Raw genomic sequence first — 18,025 nt, 5'->3', positions numbered from 1 at the left:
CAGGTGGACATTCCACCCCCTCACAAACACACTTTTTGATGATCCTGAAGCAGGAGGAGGGCCTCCAAACCAAGGGATCCCCTGCCCCCCAACTGAGGATTGGCAATCCTACAGGCTGTTAAAAATACACACAAAGTATTTCCTTTTGTGCCTTTCAGACTATTTTACTTTGTGTTCCGTTAACCATTTTAGACGTCTCATTTCATTTCCAGACTCACCCGCTTGTGAAACTCTCAGATTCCATTGTTGGTGGGAGTTTGCGAAAGATGTGCTCCTTTCGACTCCTTTTTTTTGTGTGGGGGGGGATGTTTAACTGTTGCCTTTCGCAGAAAGAATATTTAGACCCACTTCGCCTTGGTAATTAACACCAGCCAGCCAAAGCGGAAACGGTTGCAACAGAAGAGGAATCACGTAGAGGATGAAAAATGTTGGGCCTGAAGAAGAGGAAGCTCACTGTTAAAGGAGCAAGAGTAAAAATCTGGCACGGGGTGGGAGGGGTAAGGGTGGGGGTGAACATTTGGCATGGCTGCCTTTTAAACTCCAGTGGTTCTTTTTGCAGCTGTCACTCGCCTTTATTTGCACGCAACTCCTGTCAAGTCGCAAAATACCTCACACAGATGGAATTTTTCCTTCAGAGCTGTAAGGATGTTGGTATTCGACAGAGTCCAAGATTAATTTTCGGTCCATCTGCCTGCTTGTCACCTTTATCAATCCCCTCTGCCACTCCCTCACTCGGCCTTGATTGCCTCACCCTGTTTCAAGGATGGTGTTTCTCTCAGAGAAATTATGAGGGAAGGAAGTAGCAACCAGAGGTTTCGAATCCATTTGTTTGGAGGACCAGCCGAATCTGACATAAACGTCACATTGTCCGGCCGGGCCACGTGCGCCAAAAATTGTAATGACAGGTACCAGAGAGATTTTACCACTGACCATGACCTGTTCCCAGGGCTTTTTTTGGGTAGAAAAAGCCCAGCAGGGACTCATTTGCATATTAGGCCACACCCCCTGACATCTCAATTGTTTCACGCAGGGGCCTTTTTGCAGAACTATTTATTTATTTTTCAATAAAACTGTTGAACTGGGGGGGGAGAGAAATGAAAAAATAAAAACCCAGCAGGGACTCATTTGCATATTAGACCACACCCCCTGACATCACAATTGTTTCGCGCAGGGCTTTTCTGTAGAACTATTGATTTATTTTTCAATAAAACTATTGAACTGGGGGCGGGGAGAGAAAAAGAAAGAAAGAAAGAAAAAGCCCAGCATGTTAGGCCACACCCCTGACACCAAGCCGGCTGGAACTGCATTCCTGTGCTTTCCTGCTCAAAAAAAGCCCTGCCTGTACCCCTCCTCAGCACCTAACTAACCAAAACCAAAGATGCCAGTGCCACTTTAATTGCCTTGTGCAGACTTTTATTTCCTGCCAACTCCATGGCATTATCCAACCACCCAAAATATCATTCTGCATCTGCGAGCACACAGACGCGCATCCAGTGCTTGCCTCCCCCATGTGCAAACCCAGCGTGCTTTTCTGCATGCCTGCTCCCAGCCCTGACCCTTCACCTTACTCCCCATCCCTTCCATTCAGAGCCTTCCGTAAGGCAGCACTTGAATGCAGGGAGCTCAGGGAATGCTGATGCATCTTCAGCTTTGAGAGCCAGCTTGGTGTAGTGGTTAAGTGTGCGGACTCTTAACTGGGAGAACCGGGTTTGATTCCCCACTCCTCCACTTGCACCTGCTGGAATGGCCTTGGGTCAGCCATAGCTCTGGCGGAGGTTGTCCTTGAAAGGGCAGCTGCTGTGAGAGTCCTCTCAGCCCCACCCACCTCGCAGGGTGTCTGTTGTGGGGGAGGGAGATAAAGGAGATTGTGAGCCGCTCTGAGACTCTTTGGAGTGGAGGACGGGATATAAATCCAATATCATCTTCTTCTTCTTTATCTCTTCTTTAATCCTCCCAGTGCTGCTGAGAGAGGGAGGCAAGAGAGGAGCCGTGCACAGTTGGGGCAGCAGGCTAGCAAACCAGGGCCAGATTAACAATTAGGCCTATGGGCCCCAAAGCCTTTGAGGCCCCTGGCTGGCTTTTCCCCCTGATTTCAGCCTCCATGTGCAGCCAGCAACGGAGCCGCTCTTTGCCCAACTTGCCTGGTGCAGCTGCTATTGGCGTCGTTGCCTCTCTCTGTGTCTCCCCCACAGTTTTGTCAAAGGGGGTTTTGGGGAAGTGCCTGCAGCAGGGGCCACAGGTGGTGGGGCGGGCACTCCAACTCTGAGATAATTTGGAAGAGGGCCCCCAAGATTTTGACTGCCTAGGGGCCTCCACAGGGTTTAATCCGGCACTGTAGCAAGCTCTGGCTCACCAAACTTGGCAAGCCTCCTCCACCCCCAGCCTTTGGCATTCTGCATGTGATGCACTCCTGACATAAGCACTGGGCTTTTCTCTCTCACCTAGGCTGCTGCACACGGTGTGCCCAGCCCAGCCCAGCCCAGCCCAGCCAGTCACTGTGTTCACATGCTTACACGAGTGGGCATGTTTGCTGGCGCATCCAGGGGCTTTCCACAGGTACCTGTGCTTGCAGGCGTCTTCCCTGGGCTGCCTGCAAGTAAGAAGCCACTGGGCTGGGCTTGGGGTGGGGCCAAAGAGAGCCAGCCATCTCCAATGACCCAGGGGGCACAGGCAGGAGCCCAATGTTCTCAGTCCAGAGAAGGAGGCAGCAGTAGTGGAGTGTTGGCTTGGCCAAGGGCCGCAGGCAAAGCCCAGGGCCAAACCAGCTTTCCTCACACCTTATGGTTGGGCAAATGCTGGAGATCAGGGGGAGGACCGTGGAGAGGACCTACATTTGGGGAACAGAGATCTCAGCAGGGGATATAATAGAAGAAGACTGCAGATTTATACCCCGCCCTTGTCACTGAATCAGAGTCTCAGAGCGGCTTACAGTCTCCTTTTATCTTCCTCCCTCCACAACAGACACCCTGTGAGGTGGGTGGGGCTGAGAGAGCTCTCACAGCAGCTGCCCTTTTAAGGACTACTCTTGCGAGAGCTGTGGCTAACCCAAGGCCATTCCAGCAGGTGCAAATGGAGGTGTGGGGAATCAAACCCGGTTCTCCCAGATAAGAGTCTGTGCACTTAACCACTACACCCAACTGGCTCTCTAACCATAACACAGGGCTTTTTTTTTTGTAGAAGAAATTCCTTTGCATATTAGTCTACACCCTCCTGAAGCTGCCAATCCTCCAAGAGCTTACAAGGCTCTTCATAGAGGGCCTACTGTAAGCTCCTGGAGGATTGTCTGCATCGGGGGTGGGAGTATAGCCTAATATGCAAAAGAATTCCTGCTACAAAAAAAGTCCTGCCCTAATATAGGCTCTTCTGGTCCACATTTGGACTACTCTTCCCCCTAGTTGCTGGCGGGCCACGTAAGAGCCCAGGATGGGCTGCTTCCAGTGAGTTTGACATGTCTGTAATATACCCTCTTCCCCAGCGCCAGGGCTTTTTTTTGTAGCAGGAACTCCTTTGCATATTAGGCCACACACACCTGATGTAGCCAATCCTTCAAGAGCTTACAGTAGGCCCTGTAAGAAGAGCCCTGTAAGCTCTTGAAGGATTGGCTACATCAGGTTTGTGTGGCCTAATATGCAAAGGAGTTCCTGCTACAAAAAAAAAAGACCTGCCCAGCACCAAAGTCCAGAAAGAAGGGCTGAGGTTCAGCAGTAGAGCATCTGTTTTGCAAGCAGAAGATCCGTGGCATATCTAGTTAAAAGCATCAGCTAGGAAGTGCTGGGAAAGACCTCTTCCTGAGACCCAGGAGAGCTGCTGCCCATCAGAGCAGACAGTGCTGACCTTGGGACTGACTCAGTCGAAGGAAGCCTCGGGTGTTCACGGGTGTGATCCAGTTTGCAATCTAAGCAACGCAAGCAATCTAACCATAAATTTCACAAGTGAGACAGGATCTGGCTTGAAGAGTCATGGAAATTTAATTTCAGCAAAGGAGGGGAATGGAATGCTGTCTCCTCTTGAAAATGTTTCTCTGCAACTTTGGTGGGAGCAACTGACTGGCACTGGCACCAAACATCTAGATGTTCTATGTGTGAATGATAGACATTTTATGCACAAGTGGCATACAAAGTCCCTACAGCAGACCTACACAAAGGGTTGCCAATCCTCAGGTGGGGGCAGGGGACCCCCCAATTTGGAGGCCCTCCCCCTGCTTCAGGGTCATCAGAAAGCAGGGGGAGGGAAGGGGGGAGGGAACTGTTTGCTGAGCACTCCATTATCCCCTATGGAGACCAATTCCTATAGGATATAATGGAAAATTGATCTGTGGGTATCTGGGGCTCTGGGGAGACTAATTTTAAGGCAGAGGCACCAAATTTGCAGCAAAGCATCCAATACCTTTCCTCAAAAGACCCTCCAAGTTTCAAAAGGATTGGACCAGGGGGTCCAATTCTATGAGCCTCCAAAGAAGGTCCCCCCATGCTTCATTATTTCTAATGGAGGGAAGGCATTTAAAAGGTGTGCAGTTCCTTTAAACATGATGGCCAGCGCTCCCTTTGAAGTTCAATTATGCTTTTCACACCCTTGCTTCTGGCTCCACCCACAATGTTTCCTGGCTCCACCCCCAAAGTCTCCTGTCTAACAGAACCAACAAGGAAAATCAAAGAACTAGAACTGGGGGAAATGATGAATGAATATTTCAAAAAACAAAATAGGGAACAACTTGGGGCTTTCCTGAGACAATAGTTGTTTTGAGAGTCACAAGTTTTTCTGGCTAAATAGAACATCTAGAGGGGATGAACTGAAGTAAGGTATGGCTTATTGAAATAAAGTACCGTAGCTAAAATCTAGGGATAATTTCTAAGTCATTTTTATTCCAACCGGAAAATTGCCTTTTCTCTTCCCTCCCCAAGGGACCAGGAGGGGGAGGAGCCTCAACCAATGGAGAAAATCGAAGTTTTGCTCTGTTGCTCCTGTGCAATTGAAAAAGCCTTGCAAAGCAAGCTGAGATGCAGAAGAAAGCAAGAGAGAGGGAAGCAGGCGAGACAGTTGCTTGGGGGCCTAATAGGAGCCCTTCATGGGCTTGATTGGGCCCCCACGCCACATGTTTGACATTCCTGGGTTAAAAGCATAGAGGAGGAACGGATTCCCCCCCCCCCCCAAGTTCAATGGGTCCCCACTTGTATTACATCAATGCAAGATGTATAAATTTTACAGCATGCATGTGCAATGCAAACAAAGGGTTGCTTTTTTTTTTACAAAGCTGCTAAAAATGGAGAACCAAAAACCATTGCCAAAATATATACAAATAAAAACAAAATAGCAAAACAGACAACAATTGCTCATCCCTAATTAGGAAGCCATGAGTATGTTACAAGTGGAGCTGACCACTCTATTTTCCCTTTCAACAAGGCTGTTAGGCCATTTTAACTAGGCAAGCCCAATAGATTTCACAGGGATCTGGAAAACACAACACTGACTTTTAGCGAGTCTGAACATGGATCTATTAACTGCAGTATTGCCTGCTCCAAATGGCAGGTGTTCTCCAGGGTCTCTTTTTACGCCACCTACCATCTGATTCTGTTAACTGACCATGCTGGAGATTGAACCTGGGACCTTCTGCAGGGCAAACCAGATGCTCTACCGCAGAGCCACACCCCCTCTGAAATTCTGAGGCAGAGCAAGACTTCGGAATGCAGTGAGATATCTTTGATGTTGACTGCACACTTTTTAAACACAGAGATATAAGTTGCTTGCACAACTTAGTATCTGTCCTATTTTATCCTACTTTCCCTATCTTTCCTATCAGGAAGTTGTTTATGCTTCGTGAAGTTGTTTTTACCATTAAGCTGCATTGAATTCTGAAGTCTGGTTGACCAGAAAAGAGTAGAATGTATTGACTCTACAGAAGAAATGAAGTTTTCTCCTCATCAATTTGACAGAGCTTCACCCTGGCTCCAGTTGTGGTATCTTGTGATCCAGTTGTTGCATCCTTGAGGTCACCTCAGCAGGGACTCTTCTAATTAGTCAAGGGATCAGATCAGTCCCAGTTTCCACTCCTAGCCTTCTGCCTTGTTTGGATTAAGCCAAAGTTCACTAATAACCTTCAGCCAGTTCTTCACTGTATCCAAACACCAGCTGACCACTTCTATTGCCTCCTTGGATTGTGATGCAAAGGAAAGAGAGACATGTGTATCATCTGCCATCAGATGAATCTATGCTCCCGAACTCTAGATTTGTAAAAACAGCACACTCACGCAAAACTGGTTTTCATTGACTCATGATTTTGACCACATCCCCAAGGAACGCACCACATCAACAATCCAGTCATGTGGTAGCCTCCCTGAGTTCGCTTGCAGGATAGGGCGGGATATAAATTGAATTACACCACAAGCTACTATCCAATCAGCAGCTTCAATGATAGGGTTGCCAATCCCCTGTTGGAGACGGGGATCCCACAGTTTGGAGGCCCTCCCCCAGCTTAAGGGTTAGCAGAAATTGGTTTGAATGTCCGCTGGGCACTCCATTATACTCTATGGAGACTGGTCTTGGTCTCCATAGGGTATAATGGAGAATTGTTCCGTGGGTATCTGGGGGGCAGTTTTTGAGATTGAGACACCAAATTTTCAGTATAGTATCTGGTGCCTCTCCTGAAAGCAAATCCCAAGTGTCAAAAAGATTGGACCAGGGGGTCATATGAGAATATTAAGCTGCCTTAATATGGCCTTTGGTCCATCAAAGTCAGTATTGTCTACTCAGACTGGCAGCAGCTCTCCAGGGTCTCAAACTGAGGTTTTTCACGCCTATTTGCCTGGACCCTTTTTAGTTGGAGATCCCAGGGATTGAACCTGGGACCTGCTTACCAAGCAGATGCTCTACCACTGAGCCACTAGGTCCAATTCTATGAGCCCCAAAAGAAGGTGCCCCCAACTCCATTATTTCCAATGAAGGGAAGGCATTTAAAAGGAGGCAGTCCCTTTAAATGTGATGCCCAGAACACCCAATTGTGCCTGTCACACCCTTGCTCCTGCCTCCATCCCCAAATTCTCCTGGCTTCACCCCCAAAGCCCCAGATATTTCCCACGTTGGACCTGGCAACCCTAATGCTGAATGCAAGCAACTATGCTGACACTAAACAAGCACTATGGTCAGAATACTCCTCATTTTCAATTGCAAACATTGGGGAGGCCTGGGTTCCAATCCCCACTTGTGCCATGGAAGTTCAGTGGGTGAACTTGGGCCAGTCACGCTCTCTCTATGCTGCTGAGGCCCCTCCCCTCCCCAAACCCTGCCATCTTCTGGATCTACCCCCAAAGTCTCCAAGTATTTCCCAACCCAGACCTGGCAACCTGAGTTCTATGACCACTGTAAAAAGGTAAAGGTAGTCCCCTGTGCAAGCACCAATCGCATCATGACGTTTTCATGGCAGTCTTTTTACGGGATAGCTTGCCATTGCCTTCCCCAGTCATCTACACTTCCCCCCCAGCAAGCTGGGTACTCATTTGACCAGCCTTGGAAGGATGGAAGACTGAGCAACCTCCTATTAATTGACTCAACATAAACTCATTGAAAGAAAAAGCCAAGGACTTTGAAGCTTGAGAGGGGAAAGGACCATCCTTCTAGAGAAATCCTTGTGCGTGGCAAATTTATTTCCCCTGTTAATATAATCCTTATCTCTTGCTGGTGATTCAGCCTCTTCCACAGCCTCAATTAAAATAAACAGACATGAGTAAGGGGGAGAAAACAGCATACAAATTACCTCCATGCTCTGTTATCAGCCTCTGGTTCCTGGTTTCCACTGGAAGAAGCCAGGGTATGAAGTCGTTGAAGAGTATTTGCCATAGGATCATTTTACTTTTAAATTGGAATGTACCAGAAGGACGGGGGCAGACAAAGGAGGTTTGGGTTAAGGCAAAGGGAAGACAGGGTCTAAGGTCGTGATACTTTCCCCTCTTCTTAAACCTGGCAGAAGCCAGCAAGCTGCAAAGGAATGCAGTCATGTGCTTGTCAAATCCTCAGTTTGGTTTCTTCCTCAAAAGGGCATCACCCAGCAGGGCTTCAATCCAAGCCTTTTGGTTCTTTTTTGTTTTCCTGTATATCTGTTGTGCTCTCGTCCCATCTATTGTCTTTGGTAGTCTTCCCATTGCATTCAGTTCTTTTGCAGTATTTTAATGACAGACAGACAGATAGAGAGAGAGCGGGGGGGGGGGGAGACATTCACAATTTTCTCTAGAATACAGAGGACCCATTAAAGTAACTCCAAATTTAGATTTGAACTACAAGAACTGCAAGATTCAGATACATTCCTAGAAGACAGCAATGGACTAGGAACCTCCAAGTGGGGCCTGGGAATCCCCCAGCATTACAGCTCCTCTCCAGACTAGAGTTCTCTTGGAGAAAATGGATGCTTCAGAAGGTAGACTCAATGCCTTCCCCAGGCTCCATCCCCAAATCTCCAGGAATTTCCCAACCTGGATCTGGCCAACCTACCCACCCCCCCACCCCCCATCCTCTGCCTGTGGCCGGGAGGACCTGGCAACCCTCTACTGGACTTTGGAGCTTTCCCTCCATCATGGTATCATCATATATGCTGTGCAATAGTCTCTATTTACTCTGAACAGCCCCTGTTTTATGATACCCAGGACCAGAAAGGCCCTGGTTTGAATCTGCTTCCAGCCATGAATCTCACTGCTTGAACTTGAAATTCTCCTCACTCAGCCTAACCTACCTCAAAGGGTTGCTGTGACAATAAAATGGGGCTGGGAGACAGTGCTGGATTAAACCCTGTGGAGGCCCTTAGGCAGTCAAAATCTCTGGGGGCCCCTCGCAGATTATCTCAGAGTTGGAGCACCCCCACTGCAGCCTGCAGGCACCTTCTCAAAAGCCCCTTTGACAGAGCTGCAGGGGAGAGGCAGAGAGAGGCAAACTTGACGACGACGCTAGCAGCAGCTTCTCCAGGCAAACTGGGCAAAGAGCGGCTCAGTTGCTGGTTGTGTGTGCAGGCTGGGAGGGCTGCAAGGAGGGTGAAAACCGGGGATGGGGAAGCCAGCCCAGGGCCCCTAAAGGCATGGGGTCCCACAGGCCAGTGCCTGCTTGGCCTAATTGTTAATCTGGCCCTGCTGGGAGAACTACATATGCTGCTCTGAGCTCCTTGGTGGAAGGGGGAATAAGGACAACCATGTACAAAGTAAGCACAGAGATGGTTCCGAGCAGCTGTTCACCAGAGGACTGTCTGTTGTTTCTGTCAGCTTGTCCCTGGCCCTGGGACATGATTGCTCCTGTTTTGGCTTTGGAGGATGCCTTATTTAAAGTGCACCAGCTGTCCTCTTCCACTGGGTTAGAAAACATTTAAAGGATATCGTTGTGATCGGCTGCCTGACACCCCTCTGCTTTAGAAGCCTGCACACGGCAGGTCACTGCAGATTAAACAAGGGCCAACAGCTACAGTTGGCAGCTATACAGCCGGGCCCCTGCGGCTGTACTTTTAGCAACCGCGTGATTGGCAGCAAAGAGCAGGTGAATCACCTTCATCCCCTGCTGGGATCAGTCCACAGGCAGAGCAGCAAGAGGGCCAGTTTCTTTTTTCAAAAGCAGGCCAGTCTACATGCAGCAAGCAGAGGTGCAACAGAGGGAGTGGTATGTTTGGAGGAAGAGCAGCGATGTTAAACAGCACACCGGAATGTCTGGATTACTGGAATGCCGGAAGCGATGTGCTTCCTACATAACTGCAAAGAAAAGCAAACCGTCCTGTTTCTGGGTGTTACCTTTTTTGGCACACAATCTCTGCCCCTAGGAGGGGGGAGGGGGGAAACAAAGTTAGCGTCTGTGTCTCTGCACAGAAGGACTCTCAACAAATTATTTCTGCTGAGGGATTTTATTTATGCATTTATTGCACTTCGTTTTCTACCCGGCCTTTCTCCCCACTGGGAGCCAAAGCAGGAGGGATGTCAGTCCATCCAGGGCTCTTATCTGGCCCGTGAGCAACTGGTCATTACCTTTATGGCCAGAGGACAGAGGCTGTACATTAGGTCCCTGTATACTGTCCTCAGAACCGGCGCGTCCACTAGGCAACATTCAGCAGTTGCCTCGGGCCCCGGCTCTTGTGGGGGAGGGGGTGCAAGCCTTGGCTTCCCCCGCTCCAATCAGCCTTCTTGCAAAGAAAGAAACCTGAGCGGGGGAGGGGGGACTTGCGTACTGCGCTAGCTCCTGAGCGTGATACGCAAGCCTCAGCTTTCCCTGCCTCGATCAGGCTTCTTGCGAAGCAAAAAACCTGAGTGGGGGGGTGGGGTCTTGCATACGCAAGCCTCAGCTCTCCATGTCCCTGGTCTGCTTGATGACATCACTTCTGACGTCATCGTGCTGCGCGCACACACACTTTGCAGGAGTCTGCCTTTAGTGGCAGAATCCCTAGCGCCGGCCCTGACTGTCCCAGTGCTAATGCGTAATGGGCGGTGGAAGTAGGAGAGTGGGCATCAGGGAGATACTTTGAGGAAATCCTGCAAGAGCATTAATGTTTTAAGCATGTGTATATTTTAAACAGGGCCTTTTTTGTAGCAGGTCACACACCCCTGATGGAGCCAATCCTCCAAGAGCTTACAGGGCTCTTCTTACCGGGCCTACTGTAAACTCCAGGAAGATTGGCTACATCAGAGGGATATGGCCTAAGATGCAAAGGAGCTCCTGCTACAAAAAAAGCCCCAATTTTAAATACAAATAGTATCATGGATTGGGTTTGCCTATGTTCTTTATAAGTTTATATCTCCCGTACCGGGCATCACATTTTATGCTACATGGCCCAGATGACAAAGTGACATTTATGTCAGATCCAGCCCTTGCAAGAAATGAGTTCAGCAGCTCTGGCTCACACTGTTCTCTCCTCCATTTTATCCTTGCTTCAGCCTCTCAAGTAGAGCAGTCGGAGAGGGTGTGGCTGTCTCAGGGTCCCCCAGCAAATTTCTATAGCAGAGCGGGGATTTGAACCCAAGTCTGCCAGATCCTAGGCCAGCATTCTAACCACTACACCATGCTGCTTCATTGGTCGTACCCTGAAGAGCAGAAATGGTCCTACTTGCCACCTCAGCATCCTACATAATGGTATCTTGTGTACATCCAAGCCTGCCCTGCTGTCATAATGGCGGTATGAAGCTGCCTTCTATGTGATCCAGCCACTGTCCCATTTAGATCTGTGATATCAGTTCTGACGAGCAGCAACTTTCCAGAAGACAAGGGTTCATTTGTTGGCGATGGCAGGGATTGAGCCCGAAATTTCTGCATCTGAATCTAATCTCAGTCCAATCACAGCTCTCTCTGAGCTCTCTCAACCCCACCTACATTACAGGGAGTCTGTTGTGGGGGGAGGAAGGAAAGGGGATTGAAAGCCACTGAGACTCTGAGTGAAGGGTGGGATAAAAAACCCACTCTCCTCCTCCAAGCTGAACTTTGGGATGGAAGTCGGGGGAGCAGCTCAGGGCCTCTGTACAGGAAAACTTAAATTCAAGGCCAGCCATTAGGCAAACTAGGCAATTGCCTAGGGTGCTGGCCTTCTGGGGGTACCAAATTGGGCAAACCCCCCCCCCATGTGACTCAGTGACGTCACACTGCCGCACAGCCTGGCCACCTCCCCCAGTCCCCCCACCACCACGTGGGCCTCTCAGAGTCTCTTGAGAGGTGTGGGCAGTGGGACTTTCTCCCTGGTTTTAGCACCCCTGGGGTGCAAAAGCAAAGGATCTCTGCCCCTGCAGGTGGGGTCTGGAGAGCTCCTAAATCTACAAACAAAGTCAACACAACCGAGATCAGTTCCCCTGGAGAAAATGACTGCTTTGGAGGGTGGACTCTAGAGCATCATGCCCCACTGCAATCCTTCCCCTCCCCAAACCCCAGGCTCCACCTCCAAATCTTCAAGAATTTTACAACCCAGAGTTGGCAACTCTACCAGGAGGGCATTTTTCTAACAGCAAATCAGGCTGTCATCAGCAAAGGTGGATCTTAGGAAGCTCCCATTGTCCATTTTATTATCCTGTTTCATTGCCTTGTTCCCCAGTTTTGCAATCCAGCTGCGTTGCACTGCTTGTATGCCTTTTGTGTATTCCACTGTTCACTGAATCATTCTTTCTATTTTTCTAATCCAGTTTTTTTCATGGTCAGTTGTATGTTGTAAATGTCAAGGCAGTCCCCAGCGCAAGCACCAGTCATTTCCAACTCTGGGGTGACGTTGCTTTCACAACGTTTTCACGGCAGACTTTTTTTGTAAGGGATGGTTTGCCATTGCCTTCCCCAGTCATCTACACTTTTCCCCCAGCACTCCTTTTACCGACCTCGGAAGGATGGAAGACTGAGTCAACCTTGAGCCAGGTACCTGAACCCAGCTTCCATCAGGATTGAACTCAGTTCGTGAGCAGAGCTTGGACTGCAGTACTGCAGCTTACCACTCTGCGCCACGGGGCTCCTAGTTGTATATTGTACACTGTTCCGATTGCTCATTGATAGTAATTGTGTGATCCGCCTCAACTCAAGTATCAATGAGAAAGTTTGTCTATGAATTAAAGGCAATTCGTAGCTAGCTAGAAAGCCTGGCTGAGCACAGGGGAAAGTGAATTCTGAGTGAGGGTGCTTACCCCTGACCCGGATAGCTCAGGCTAGCCCAGTCTCATCAGATCTCAGTAGCTAAGCAGGATCAGTTCTGTCTAGTATTTGGATGGGAGACCTCCAAGGAATGCCAGGGACGTGACACAGAGGCAGGCAATGGCAAACCACATCTAAACAACTTTTGCCTTGTCCCATGGGGCCTCTATAAGTCAGCTGTGACTTAACAGCACTTTCCACCACCACTGAGTAGGCATTGAATTCAACTCACCATGTGTGTTTATTTGTAGACATGGCAGACTGGGATGAGACTAGCCTGCTGACTGTTCGTTTTCTGCTTTGCATTTGAAGTTTGCGTTATCATCACAAGCTGGACTCTCATAAGACTATTCATTCCAGAGCAAGGGTGGCCAAACTTGCTTAACACAAGAGCCATATAGAAGAAACATCAGATGTTTGTAAGCCACAAGACATGAATGTCAGTTGTTCAGATGTTAGAGAGGAGGGAGGGAGGGAATGAAGGAAGGAATTGGGAAGGGAGGGGTGGAAAGAAAGCAACTTTAACTTTAGATGCATTCTCCAAGCCGCAGGCTGCCTTGGCGAAGTGATTTCAAGAGAGAAATGCCTTCTCCAAGCTGGCCGATGGGGCAGTGGGGGCTTTGAAAGCCACACAATGTTTGTGAAAGAGTCACATGTGACTCCTGAGCCGCAGTTTGGCCCCTGGTCCAGAGTCTAAAATTATCTAATTTCACCACTGAGCATTAGGCCTTCCTGTTACAAAATGGCTTTTTAAATGAGACCATTCGCTCAGCATTGTCTCCTCTGATTGACAGGGGCTCGTCAAACCTCAGAAGAAAAAAGGATTCTCCAGCACCTGGAGACCACCAGCGCATTTCCCAAATCCCTTCTAAATAGCTGTAATTATTTGCTGTAAATTATTTGTCCATACTTTGTTTCTACAAAACTAAGTTAAGATTGTCAGCTTCGGAATTTCTGACTTGGGACTCCTGGAGGTTTGGGGGCAGCGCTTGGTGAGGGTGGAGTTTGAGGAGAGGCCAGAGGGAGGTGATGTCACAGAGTCCGCCTTCGGACGCTGCTGTTTCCTCCAGCAGAACCAGTCTCTTTAGTCTGGAGATCAGTTGTTATTCTAGGACAACTTTAGGCCCCGGCTAGGGGTTGGCAAGCTAAATACTCTTTAAATGTGTACATTGCCCATTTTTTGTCCCATCCTTGTGCAGTCAACTCAGAGTTATACACGCTGTTCTCTTCCCCCCACCCCTGGGCTGCCAAGCCCCCGGTTCGGGCAGGGGTTCCCCCGCCCGGGAGGTTCCCAACCAGCTGTCCCACATTGGGCTGGTGGGGGGACCCTCCCTTTACATCAGCAGTGCAATGACGTCACCTAGAAGTGATGTCATTGCACCAGCGATGTCACGCGAAAGCCACTCTAGGCATTTTGGGGGAAACTCTATGGTTTTCCTGGATGCTGTAGCCATTTGGGAGGGAAAACTCTATGGTACAATAGTGTTTTCCCTCCCAAATGCCCCCCCACTGGAGAATGCAGGGGACTTGGCAATCCTACCCCCCCCCCCCGCTTCATTTTACTCCTACAACCACTCTGAAGTAGGTGAGGCTGACAAAGAATGATTGGTGCAATGATCACCCATTGAGCTTCCAGACAGAGTGAGGGATTTGAACCCAGCTCTCCCAAGTCCAACGCTCTGAGCACTACACCATGCTGACTGTCATGGTGATCTTTAATGTCAGGTTATTCACCACCTAAATGTGGAATCCCCTCCTCAGTCATGTTAGAAAGGCACATAAGAGCGGGATCCAAAGGGGTCCTTCTGCATCTTCCGCTCACCGAAGGACTCCTGATATCTCATGCCACAAAATAACTGAAGCCAACAGCGTTATTTGCATTTGGCAAGAGCTGACGCAGCAGCTTGCTGAGCTTCCTACACAAGCAGAAACTTGAGAACTGCTATGAAACCTACCAATTATTCTACCTAATGATTATTTATTCCCTTCCACCCATGGTCTGTTTTAACAACCTCCTTCAGTGCCAGATAAAACCGGTCTTTTTTTTTTCTTCCCATGCGGTTACTCACATACCATAATCTTAGTTCCTTGATCAGGTTTGGGCACCACGTTTCCAAGAGACTGACAAGCTGGGAAGGGTCCAAAGGAGGCCCATAATGAACAAACGCCCTGCTGCTATTTACTGGTTTCAAAGGCACATCTTGTGAGCACTGTAGTTGACCTAAACTCCATGTCACGAACTGGGAGAGGTGTTGTAAGTTTTGGAGAGCTGACACCTGGAGAGTTGCCAAGGAGACTACCAAGTGTCCCATGTGGATGGCAAGAGGTCAATGCTTGGTGTCCCATCTACGCTTCATGTCCCACCGCACTCACACTGTCTCCCTCATTTGATACATCTGGCCCAAAGACCGTGACAACCTGCCTGCCCTGTTCCTGCCTTTGCATATAAACCCTAAAGTGCTGAGCGCACACACATGATCCTACGGAAATATTTCATTGGCCTGGATCTTTGGGGAAGAACACTTGCACGAGCCCCTCCCCCACTTTCTGATTGGGCAAAAGAAAACCATATTCTGGCAGGGCTCTGGTTCAGGGCTATCTTTGCAGCAAGAACTCCTTTGCATATTAGGCCACACGCCCCTGATGTAGCCAGTCCTCCAAGAGCTTACAATAGGCCCTGTAAGAAGAGCCCTGTAAACTGCAGGAGGATTGGCTACATCAGGGGTGTGTGGCCTAATATGCAAAGGAGTTCCTGCTACAAAAGAAAGCTCTGATTTAATCGGAGGGGAACAGCACTTGCAGAGACAAAGTTTCCAGCCTTCCCCACTCAGTGCCCCCACGGGTCACTAGGAACAGTCGGTCAGTAAAAACTGCACACTATTTTCTGCTTCTCAAATGGAAAATATTTAGATATTAAAGCGTTAAATATCCTTCCTAGCCTCTATCTTGTCACAACTTCATGCTTTTAAAAAAAAAATTGTGAGCTGTTTTGGGGTCACCGGTAGTTAATCAGCTATGGATTGGAGGTTGGTCACCATAATTTTGGGTTCACTGGTAGCAGAAAGGAAGGACTAAAATGTCCCAAACAAATATTCTAATACAAAAAAATAAACACCTGGGTTCTTTGTGGTTCGGCCCTAAGCTAGGTTTTAATGATGCTAAGAGGCCCTTTACCCTATCAGTCTTCCTTTTATTATAGGACAGAATGAGATCAGGACAAATTGAAGCCTACCCCAAGATCCTGAAAAACAGCAGGGAAGATCTACATAAATAGACTATACACTAAAATTAGATACTCCAATCTGCTCTGGTACTGATATTTTAAAAATGCAGTTCTTGGTATTTTTGTGCTGCAACATCACGGTTCCTTGCCAAGTTTGGGTTAATTAAGAAGCATCTGGATTACTTTGGACCACTGCAATTCCAAAACCTGAAAAGTTACGTTTTTTTAAAGTCAGCTCTGCAGGTCTAGCTTTGCAAATATGATATCGATCCAAACCGATCCCTTATTTCATTCCTCCTTACCTCATGAGCTGAGGCAGCTCAGCATAATAGAAAACCCATTTAATTATTCTCTTTTGCTGCCAATCCAGGCAGCCGTGACATGAGAAGCTAAAATAATGTGATTTACGTAAAGTCTTTTTTTTTCCCTTGAAGGCTCTTACCACCCACCCCCGAGCCCGGGGACATTTTTTATAATGAAACAGTGTGGTTGGTCGCATTTCCCTAAATCACTATTCAATCAATGAGTCTTAATTGACCTCAGTAGAATTATACCTGTTTTCACGAGCTGCTGGCCTGGCCCGTTCTCTTTCTGCAGTAAATCAGCAGTGGAATGGTCGCATAAGCAGAATCATAAAGGCAATGCAATTAATTAAAGAAGCTCAGCAAAGGCCACTGGGAAACGACATTGCTTGATTGCTTGATAGCAAGACTGATAGACAGATATTTATGATAATTTAGCTCCCCCCAAAAGTGTACCTTGTCCGTTTCTTTCATTCCCTTTGTTGCCTGCTCTCTGTCAATACTGAGTTTGTAGGCTCCTCCTGCCACGGACCTGTGTTTATTCATTGTTGCTTGAAAAATTCTCAGCTGCCAAATTTCTCCACCAAATGCCACCTGTTAACTTGCTACAAAATAACTGATGGGTATTTTGCTGCTTACAAAATCGTTAGTTAATACGCACTGGTTTATGTAACAGGCTTCCGTAGTCTCTTGCGGTTTTATAGATTCAGTTGTGTGGTGTGGTAAAATATGAATTTTATAAACACTGGGCTAGATCTAGTGATTTGCAAGCACAAGGGTCACATCTCTTTCCTCTGGTCTCCTCCCTTCAGCCAAGGGTTGTCAGCTCCAGGTTGGGGAATACCTGGAGATTTGGGGGTTAAGCCCAAGGAGGGCAGGATTTGAAGAAAAGAGGGACTCCCACGGGGTATAATGCCACAGAGTCCACCTTCCAAAACAGCCATTTTCTCAGATGAACCGATCTCTTTCCCCTGGAGACCAGCTGTAGTCCAAGGAGATCTCCAGCCACTATCTGGAGGTTGGCATACCCACTCCAACCCCCAGGAAAGTTGGTTCTGGATGGCACAGGACCAGGTCTCATTTTGGGCAGGAGCTCACCGGAGCAGAGCTCTGGAACCTCTAAATTTTATTGTGTCCTTTCTTACCACACACACCCCAAATACTTGCTTCTGGGCCCCACTGTTCAACCCCCATGAGAATTTTGCTGAACTCTAAGGTTTGACAAACTTTCTAATATTCCTCCCAACACAAAAAAAAGAACCAAAACATATCAAGCAGACAGATGGAAATCGTCATCATGCCACTGTGGCCACATAGGAGGAAGTAATTTAAATAGTATGAGGGGAGTAAGATTTTATGATGATGATGATGATATTGGATTTATATCCCACCCTGCACTCCGAAGAGTCTCAGAGCAGCTCACAATCTCTTTTATCTTCCTCCCCCACAACAGACACCCTGTAAGGCGGGTGGGGCTGAGAGGGTTCTCACAGCAGCTGCCTTTTCAAGGACAACCTCTGCCAGAGCTACGGCTGACCCACGGCCATTCCAGCAGGTGCAAGTGGAGGAGTGAGGAATCAAACCCGGTTCTCCCAGATAAGAGTCCGTGCACTTAACCACTACACCAAACTGATGACAATTATAATTCCAGAAGCATTTTAAGGTAGATGCTCAGCTGATATAACTTAGTACACCATCTGGTGATGTCAGGATGTGTGTCATATGCAAATGAGTTGTGCTAATGAGCTCCGGCACCTCTTTTTCTACAAAATGGCCCCTGCATTTCTACAAAATGGACTCATGTGGACTAATGGGCCCAGGGTTGGGAGGCTGCAGCGAGGAGGGAACAAAGAGATGAATCTGTGTAATCTTCCATAAGAGGTAATTAACT

The 18,025-nt window shown here is 48.2% G+C and overlaps 1 protein-coding gene across 1 annotated transcript in view; it reads right to left on the bottom strand.

The window, feature by feature from the left end:
- The window catches only part of TMEM268 (transmembrane protein 268), a 29,872-nt gene extending 29,441 nt beyond the window's left edge, over positions 1-431 (bottom strand). Inside the window, exon 1 of the mRNA XM_060251488.1 lies at positions 219-431. The gene's annotated coding sequence lies outside the window, so the exon portion shown is untranslated. The remainder of the gene's footprint in view (positions 1-218) is intronic.
- Between the last annotated feature and the right edge of the window lie 17,594 nt (positions 432-18,025).

This window comes from Heteronotia binoei, chromosome 12 (assembly GCF_032191835.1).
Source record: "Heteronotia binoei isolate CCM8104 ecotype False Entrance Well chromosome 12, APGP_CSIRO_Hbin_v1, whole genome shotgun sequence".
In the NCBI taxonomy this organism is placed as follows: domain Eukaryota; kingdom Metazoa; phylum Chordata; class Lepidosauria; order Squamata; family Gekkonidae; genus Heteronotia; species Heteronotia binoei.
This window is presented reverse-complemented; position numbering and strand designations above follow the sequence as displayed.